The 8148-nt window shown below is 39.8% G+C and overlaps 1 protein-coding gene across 1 annotated transcript in view; it reads left to right on the top strand.

The window, feature by feature from the left end:
* Window positions 1–7212: 7212 nt before the first annotated feature.
* Window positions 7213–8148, top strand: part of add3a (adducin 3 (gamma) a) — a 132819-nt gene continuing 131883 nt past the window's right edge. Inside the window, exon 1 of the mRNA XM_037765297.1 lies at window positions 7213–7397. The gene's annotated coding sequence lies outside the window, so the exon portion shown is untranslated. The remainder of the gene's footprint in view (window positions 7398–8148) is intronic.

The following is an 8148-nucleotide window of genomic DNA, read 5'->3' as shown; positions in this document are numbered from 1 at the left end:
ATTACACTTCAATACTTCGCGGTTTATAATATTTCTAAAATAGGAACACATTGAAGAAAATGAACAGCAGCAATTTATAGTCAGAGACGTAAGCAATATGAAATAATAATGAATAAATACAAATAAAAATGTCAAATTGGTGACTTGGTGGGAATAAAGACAAATAAGGTACCCAGAATCAAGCCTCACATTTTCATGATGCATTCTTTTCTTTCCCCTTTTACCTCCCTGTTTGTGCTTCTTCCTCTTTCCTCACACAGGATACGCCTCAGCTGTCCTTGTGACAGGGTTGAAGAAAAAAAAAGAGAGGAGAGATAATAGTAACTTGCTCTAAGAATAGCAGCCCGGTGGCCCCTCATTGTGGGCTATTTGGGGTAGGCCACGCAACCATTTATATGTATTGGAGGACCATGTGAAGTGGGTCAGGTCCTTCACTTGGCTTATTTGGATCACTGATTGTGGCAGGAGCTGGAATCGTGACGTGATTATGTACACACAGGTTTTGCCTTTGCACACACACATACACATGCAGACAATAGACAGACATGTGATCTTGTGGGCCACTGAAGAGACACGCAAACTTACTACAGGTGCCAACAGGACATGAGTCAAATTTAAAATATTCTTTTACAAGGAAACTCTTTTCACAAGGAAAGATGCCACAGATGTTTGCTAAGGGTGGGAGAAAATACTTTATGATAGTAATTAAAAATCCTGATTAACAGCATTTATTCATAAGGCAAACTTTATTAAATAGGTCTCATCAGCTATAATTAAATATAATGTCTGTTATTAAAAAAAACCCAATGTGTTTGTTGTTTCGAGTGACATTAAAGAGAAGGTATTATGCTTTTTACTTTCCCTTTCCTTTAGTGTGTTATATATTTTTTTGTGCATGTAAAAGGTCTGCAAAGTTTTAAAGCACAAAGTCTACGCCAGAGGGAGTTACTCTCCCCCACAGAAACACTGCTCCTGAACTGCCTGAAACGTCTTGGTTGAATAATAGCTAGTTTGGAAAACAACGCTAGCTAGAGTGGAGCTGGAGCGGAGTCTGAAGAGTTTGGTTCAGCTGACCAATCACAACAGAGTGGGCTTTTCGGGGGGGGAGCTTTTCAGACAGAGGGTGAAAAGAGGTGCTGCACAGCCGGTATGAGAAAAATAAAGTGTTTTTTGAACATTAAAGCATGTAAACATGTTCTAGTAGAAACCCAAAATACAAGTATGCACCTGAAAATAAGCATAGTAGGTCCTCTTTAAAGAGAAACAAAAAAAGTACAAAAGGTCATCTTGCGATGGGTTCACATCAGCCGCAATGCCAAATCGGGCCAGGGGTGCAAAATGGGGGGTCCCTTCGCCTCCCTTGATTGGACCACCTCCATCTTCAATTCAATTCAATTCAATTCAATTTATATTTATATAGCGTCAAATCATAACAGAAGTTATCTCGTTAATCTTCGATTTCAACTCTTTATTTTGATCTCAACTAGACACCTGTAAAGTTTCGTAGCTGCATCTTACACGGTTGCAATGCAATCATGGTGGAAAAATCTGTCCACAGACAGAAATTTAAACATCTGTTTAAGTACTTAAAACCGCTTCCTTAGTAGTTCCCGCTACAGTAGGTGTCTCCAGGACCACATTTGGCCATGATAACATCACACACAGACTCACAAGGTGAAAACAATACCAGCGTTTGCTGCCAGGGCCTTTAAACACAAAAAAAAACACATACATTACACAGCCTTCTTCCCCAAACAACATAGTGAACAATAAAGAATACAATAGAACAATACATCATAATAGCTTTGTAAAATGATCCATCCTTGCTTTAAAACTCAGCAGCCAAAGGCGGTTAGTTTTCATTTCAGCTTTACATCACATGCAATTATTATTGGTCTGGTTTCATGAGAAAATTGTAATACTGACATTTTTTACATAATAGAAACTACAGTAGAACTAGAGACCATCTGGGGATTGGGATCACACCAGCTAAAACGCCAAATCGGGCCAGGGGCGTAAAATCCAATTCCAACCCTTCGATCTCTGCCTTCATTTTGCTCTCAACTACACACCTGTAAAACTATGTGACGCCTAATCGGGCCAGTGGCGTTAAACGTGTGTGTGAGGTGGGCAGAGGGGGCGGGGGGTCGGGGGCAATGGCCCGTTTGCCCCATCTTCATTTTGATCTCAACTATACACCTGAAAAGCCTCGTGACTGCATCTTACATGGTTGCGGCACTACACTGCACGCAAGCTCACGAGGGTGAAAACTATTTTCTGCATTGCCATGGCTGCTGGTAAACACCTGGCACCGTACTTAAAACCACAAATTTGTAAGTACCTGCTGAACATTATGTGTTGCCAGGACCACATTTTGCTATTATGACTCACACACGCAGAATCACCAGGTGAAAAGAATTCCAGCATACCTGTCGCATCTGATAAACACCTGGCAAAGACTCGGTGACAAGATGCCAAGGTGAAAACAACAAAAGAGGTTCTTAAAAAACATGAAAGATGAGACCAGTGGTGGAAAAATACCCATATTCTTTACTTAAGTAGAAATACCAATTCCCCAATGTAAAAATACTCTAATAATAATAATGATTATAATAATCCTGCAATATAAATCCTACATTAGTAAAAGCACAGATTTAACTTGAGCAAAATGCACTCAAACCTGCAGTAGGCAGAATATTTGGCTGCCGGATCACAAACTTTCTCATTTTACAGCTAAACCGTGCACTACAAGATGTTTCTGAAAACATTTGAGGTGAGAAATAGGCATTACAGTAACAGAATATTGATTCATATTTGATCAGCGCTGCCTAGTTTGAACGTTTGATCGGAGTTTGCGAGTGTGTGACAGCTGCTCAGGGACGGCAGGCTCCAGCTCGGCTCTGATTGGTTGTTTTCCTCCGTTCTGTGAAATCTTGCAGATGCCATTAGGAACACCGGAGGACAACGCTGGACACCGGAGGACAGGACACCGGAGGAACATGATTTTTTTCCAGATTACCTGTTTCATGCACTACTGTCAGGATATAGTGACCGTTTTATAAAATGACTTCATTTCTACCCACTGCTGCTTTAAGTATCAGAAGTAAAACTAGACTACTAGATTTCCATCAGGGCTCAAAAAGGCTGGTAAACACTGGCATAATCTTTAACAATGCATTGTATTTTATAAACTCATCAGGTTTATTGTAAAATATAAATCTAACTAGTAACTACAGCTGTCAAGTAAATGTAGTAAAAAATGAAATATTTCCCTTTTAGCTGCATACAGTATTTACTGTAGATCTGCTGAGGTAGAATCTCACACACACACACACACACACACTGAGCTGTTGCCTCCATGTGTAGATAGCTTCCATACATCCTGCACTCAGGACCAATTTGTACTTTTTTCAGAGTCACGAGGAGGAAGAGCAGCAAACCCCTCGAATCATTTCAGGCCTAGTTGACTTCATTCAGTTTGTCACAAGACCTGATCTGTTATGTTCACTACCTTTAGTCTAGAAGTTCCTTTTGTTTCCTATGTTTCCCTGTCCTTTTGTCTCTTGTGTGTTTTCCCCTGGTTTGTCAGTGTGTCGGGAGGTGTGGCCTTCCTTCTCCTCCTCCTCCTCTGGGCGGGCTCGGCTGGAGCAGCTGCCACCAATCAGCACACCTGCAATATATATACCCCGGGTTTCATGCTACTCTTCGCCAGATCGTTCCGTCGCCCTCAGTGGTATTTAACTAAATCAGGCTCACTAATATTTTTTGCTCTCGTCTTTGCTGTTGCTCTCGTTTTGGATATTTTGGACTTATCTTGTGTTTTTGTTTGCTCTGTGCTCAGGTCTGTCACCTGCCAGCTGTGGCTGCTTCAACCTGCCTGCTCTCTCCTGAACTCGGCTCCTTGATCTACCTGGAACCCTTTTTGTTAAAATAAATATTCTTTTTGTTCCACCTTTAAAACTCTCGTTTGGTGTGCTGCATTTGAGTCCACGTTTTTGGGAACTATACATAACATGATCATCCATTATGGGCTCTCTCTGCAGTGAGTATCAACTCTGAGCCTTGTTACTACCATGTCAGTGGTTACTCATATTCCTCATTCCTTTGTGAAATGAAACCAAATGAGTACCAGTTGTTGGGAATGGGCGTCACCTAAAAACAAAACTAGTCAGCAGAGACAAACATAATTAGTCATTTTAATAAGCAGTTAAATGTGCTCTGTTCTTTTTAGCTTTGTCCTTGGATCTGACCCAAATGAGTTAGAAGAACAATTTAGTTATGCCCTTGATCAAAAACTACATATATCATCAATCAAATCTGTCATCATCACTGTCATCTTGATAGATTGGTATGAGTGATTAGAAAGTGGCACATTGTATGTCCGTGTTCCTTTTTGACACTAAATCATATTGCATATGGATCTGACGTGATGCTTGGATGGGCTGATGTTTTCTACCCATATCTCATCTTCCTGCGGAACGGGCTCTCTGTTGATTAGTTTATTTGTAATGATTGAATTATATGCAGCTTTGGACGATTATTAATATTTTTGTTCCATTTACTAAAAAGGGCTGGCAATAAATGGCTTTACCAAGTTATTTAAATGATGCTTATTAACACACTGAGCAGTTAACACTTGGCATGTACATTCATTACAAATGTATTAAAGCTGCTGTGGGTAGAAACGGAGCAAATATGATTACAAAAAGTTATTTTTATAAAATGGTCACTATATCCTGACAGTAGTGCATGAGACAAGTAATCTGAAAAAAATCATGTGCCTCTGTGTCCGCCGGTTTCATCCGGTGCTCCTAATGGTATCTGCAAGATTTCACAGACCGGAGGAAAACAACCAATCAGAGCCGAGCTGGAGCCTGCCGTCTCTGAGCAGCTGTCAATCACTCGTGAAATCCGATCAAACGGTCAAACTAGGCAGCGCTGATCAAATAAGAATCAATATTCTGTTACTGTAATGCCTATTTCTCTCCTAAAATTAGTTTATCCACACTTGAAGTGTATTAGCTGTAAAATGAGAACGCTTGCCATGTTGAGATCAGTTGAGGAAATACCAAGCACCGCCCACCAGCTGGAGCACAGCCAATAGGAACGCTCTCTCTCTGAAATTACCTGTGATTGGCCAAAGTCTCCCATCATGGGCTAGATATTTTAATGCCTGAAAACAGAGCCATGAGGAGGTGCAGAAGTCTAGTCTTCTCTCAGAACACTTTAATTACAACATGCTGAAAGGTTATTATGGGATTTTTGCCCAATGATGCCAAAAACACCCTGCCTACTGCAGGTTTAAGTGTTGTTCCTGGATCTGCTCTCATCTGCAGGTTGTACTCCAGCACCCTTAACGCCACTAGATGGAGGCAGTGCAGCACATTTATATGAGTCCTATTTGGTGATATGTAGCATACTTGTTGTCAGAGCCTCAACTGATTCATTCTTTGCACAAAATTTCCATTTACTTGACAATATGAGTCAATGCTCATGCCAGACGTGTAGCTACAGACAATAAAAGCAGATTAAAAAGTCCTACATAGTATATAGTGAGTGCTGCATATAGCCCGATAGATAGTATGTAGGACAGTGATTCCACCAAGGTATATTTTTGAGGACGAGGTGCCAGGCTGCTGTGGCTGCGTATGGATCTTCCACCGCTACTGAGGCTCCTGACGGTGTATTAAATGAATACAGTGTAAAATGGCCAATATGTCTTGTTTGTTCCTTGTTACTGAAAGAGAGTTAAATCATCCGATCCACCAAACAACTCAAAACAAGAGTCAACACCAACAGGAGAATACACTGTTTACCATTGGCAGAGAATTTTGGCAAATCTTTCTTGGGTGCTACCCACATAATCAGCTGTGCTGCTCATCCCACAAATGCAAGATCCTTACAAGTTGGACATCATTGTGAAGGTAAATAAACAGGCTTTCCAACGATGTAAAATACAATGCCAATGAGCATTGTAACAACAGAGAAATAATCCACCAAACACAAATTTCCTAACTTTTTTCCCCCAGTTTATTTGCATGGAGCATATTCTGTAAATAATATACAAGTGTAACATAAAATACACTTAAAGTTTACATGTGTTTGTTTGTTTGTTTGTTTATTAAAATCCCCATTAGCTTTTGCATAGCAGCAGCTATTGTTCCTGGGGTCCATATAGTTTACATGGTGACATTACAAAAATACACATTCACACTACTCATCATACACTAACATAACACATCGTAATGCACGTCAACTGTAAATAAAACAATAACAACTGACAGTTTAAATGACAAAAACACAAAGAAAATAGAGCGGCTCCGACTGAATCTATCATGATCTAACAGATAAATATCATCATTTAACATGGAATGCCCATAACACCCTTACACACCCAAGAATACTAATTCATTACTAAAGTTTCTTCTTAAGTAATGCTCTTTTAGTGTTTTGTTTTTTTAAAACCATATATATCATTTTGTTGTGTAATATGATTTGGTAGTGAATTCCATCCTTGCATTGCTCTGTATATTGCTGTACTTTGACCTGATTTGGTTTTGGATCTTGGTAAAGTAAAACAACCTGCAGCAGCATGCCTTGTTGAATAATTGTGTGTATCTGTACTAAAGGATAGTTTTTTTATAAAAAATGAATGGAGTCTTTGTTGTTATAACATTCTTAATGAAAACCATCAGTGAATACAGCAATGTTTAAAGCCTGTATTGTGAAACATGCTCCTTGCTAGGTAAGATAGTGTAGCCTGTACTGTTTCTGTCTGAACTGGGATAAACATGAATAATACACATCAACAAAACAAACAGGCTTTCCAAAGATGTAAAATACAATGCCAATTAGCATTGTAACAACAGAGAAATAACTTTTTCCCCCAGTTTATTTGCATGCAGCATATTCTGCAAATAATATACAAGTGTAACATAAAATATACTTAAAGATTACACGTGTTTAAAGCCTGTATAGTGTGTTCCTTGCTAGGTGTGCTAAAGATAGTGTAGCCTGTACTGTTTCTGTCTGAACTGGGACAAACATGAATAATACACATCAACAACAAACAGCCCGCCTGAATCACGTGTGCTCCATCAAGCAAGGGATTCGCGAAAAAGTGCGCCTCACCGTTTCAGCGAATGACGTTCCATTTCCTGCCATATTGTGAGCCAGGGTTTCCGTGTGTTTTAGCCGGCACAGTAGCTCTACACCGCAGCATGTGTCGCTGCCTGCACCGGCCTGCAGGGAGCACGGTGAACACCACCGGTTGGACTGGACGTCGGCGGAAGACGCTCCGGACACGTCGCTTGACGCCTGAACGGAACCAGAGGAAAGGAAACACTGCATGTGTTTCTGCAGGTCGACTGTCAGCTCCTGAAACCTCCTCACACAAGGTATGTGGAGGATTTCATTCATGTGTTTTGGTCATTTAACACGCATGCGTATGCACGTTTTTATTGGACTTTCATTAGTTGTAATCCACAGAAGACATTCCACAAATGTGTACCATGATCTGCTAATATTTCACTATCCACAAACATGTATTTCTTGTAAATGTTTGACAGAATGGGCCTATAATATGAAGCAGCAGCTGCACAGATCAGTGCTAATATATATAAAGACACAATTCATAGATTTGAGATGTGGAGCTCTTGGCTAAAATCACTTTTAAACAGCTTTTAAAACAATTTCGCCACAGTTTTCGTCCCTCAATCAATATGGAAGTTGTTATTGGACTTTATTAGTTGTAATCCACAGAAGACATTCCACAAATTTGTACCATGATCTGCAAATATTTCACTATCCACAAACATGTATTTTTGTATTTGTGTTGTGTAAAGTCACATCCACAAAAATACAGGAAGATATCATCTTTAATTAATAGTTTACATGCAAAGATGAACTCATCTCTGCAAGGAGATGTGCCCTCTCAAAGTAGTGCTATGATGTTGGATTTTACAAGGACTGTGATAAATGCAAATACAGATCTGATGGCATAAAAAAGCAAAAACATTTTTACTCAGATTTAATGTATCATGAGCGTAACGCCAGATTGTTGCCAATACACAGCCCTCGTTGTAGAGAGTCATTGCTTTGGGAATATTATAAATCACCTGAATCCCTATGGAAGTTTTTATTGGACTT

The sequence above is a fragment of the Sebastes umbrosus genome, chromosome 3 (genome assembly GCF_015220745.1).
Source record: "Sebastes umbrosus isolate fSebUmb1 chromosome 3, fSebUmb1.pri, whole genome shotgun sequence".
In the NCBI taxonomy this organism is placed as follows: Eukaryota; Metazoa; Chordata; class Actinopteri; order Perciformes; family Sebastidae; genus Sebastes; species Sebastes umbrosus.
The sequence above is the reverse complement of the archived record's forward strand: the minus strand, read 5'-3'. Positions and strand labels throughout refer to the sequence as shown.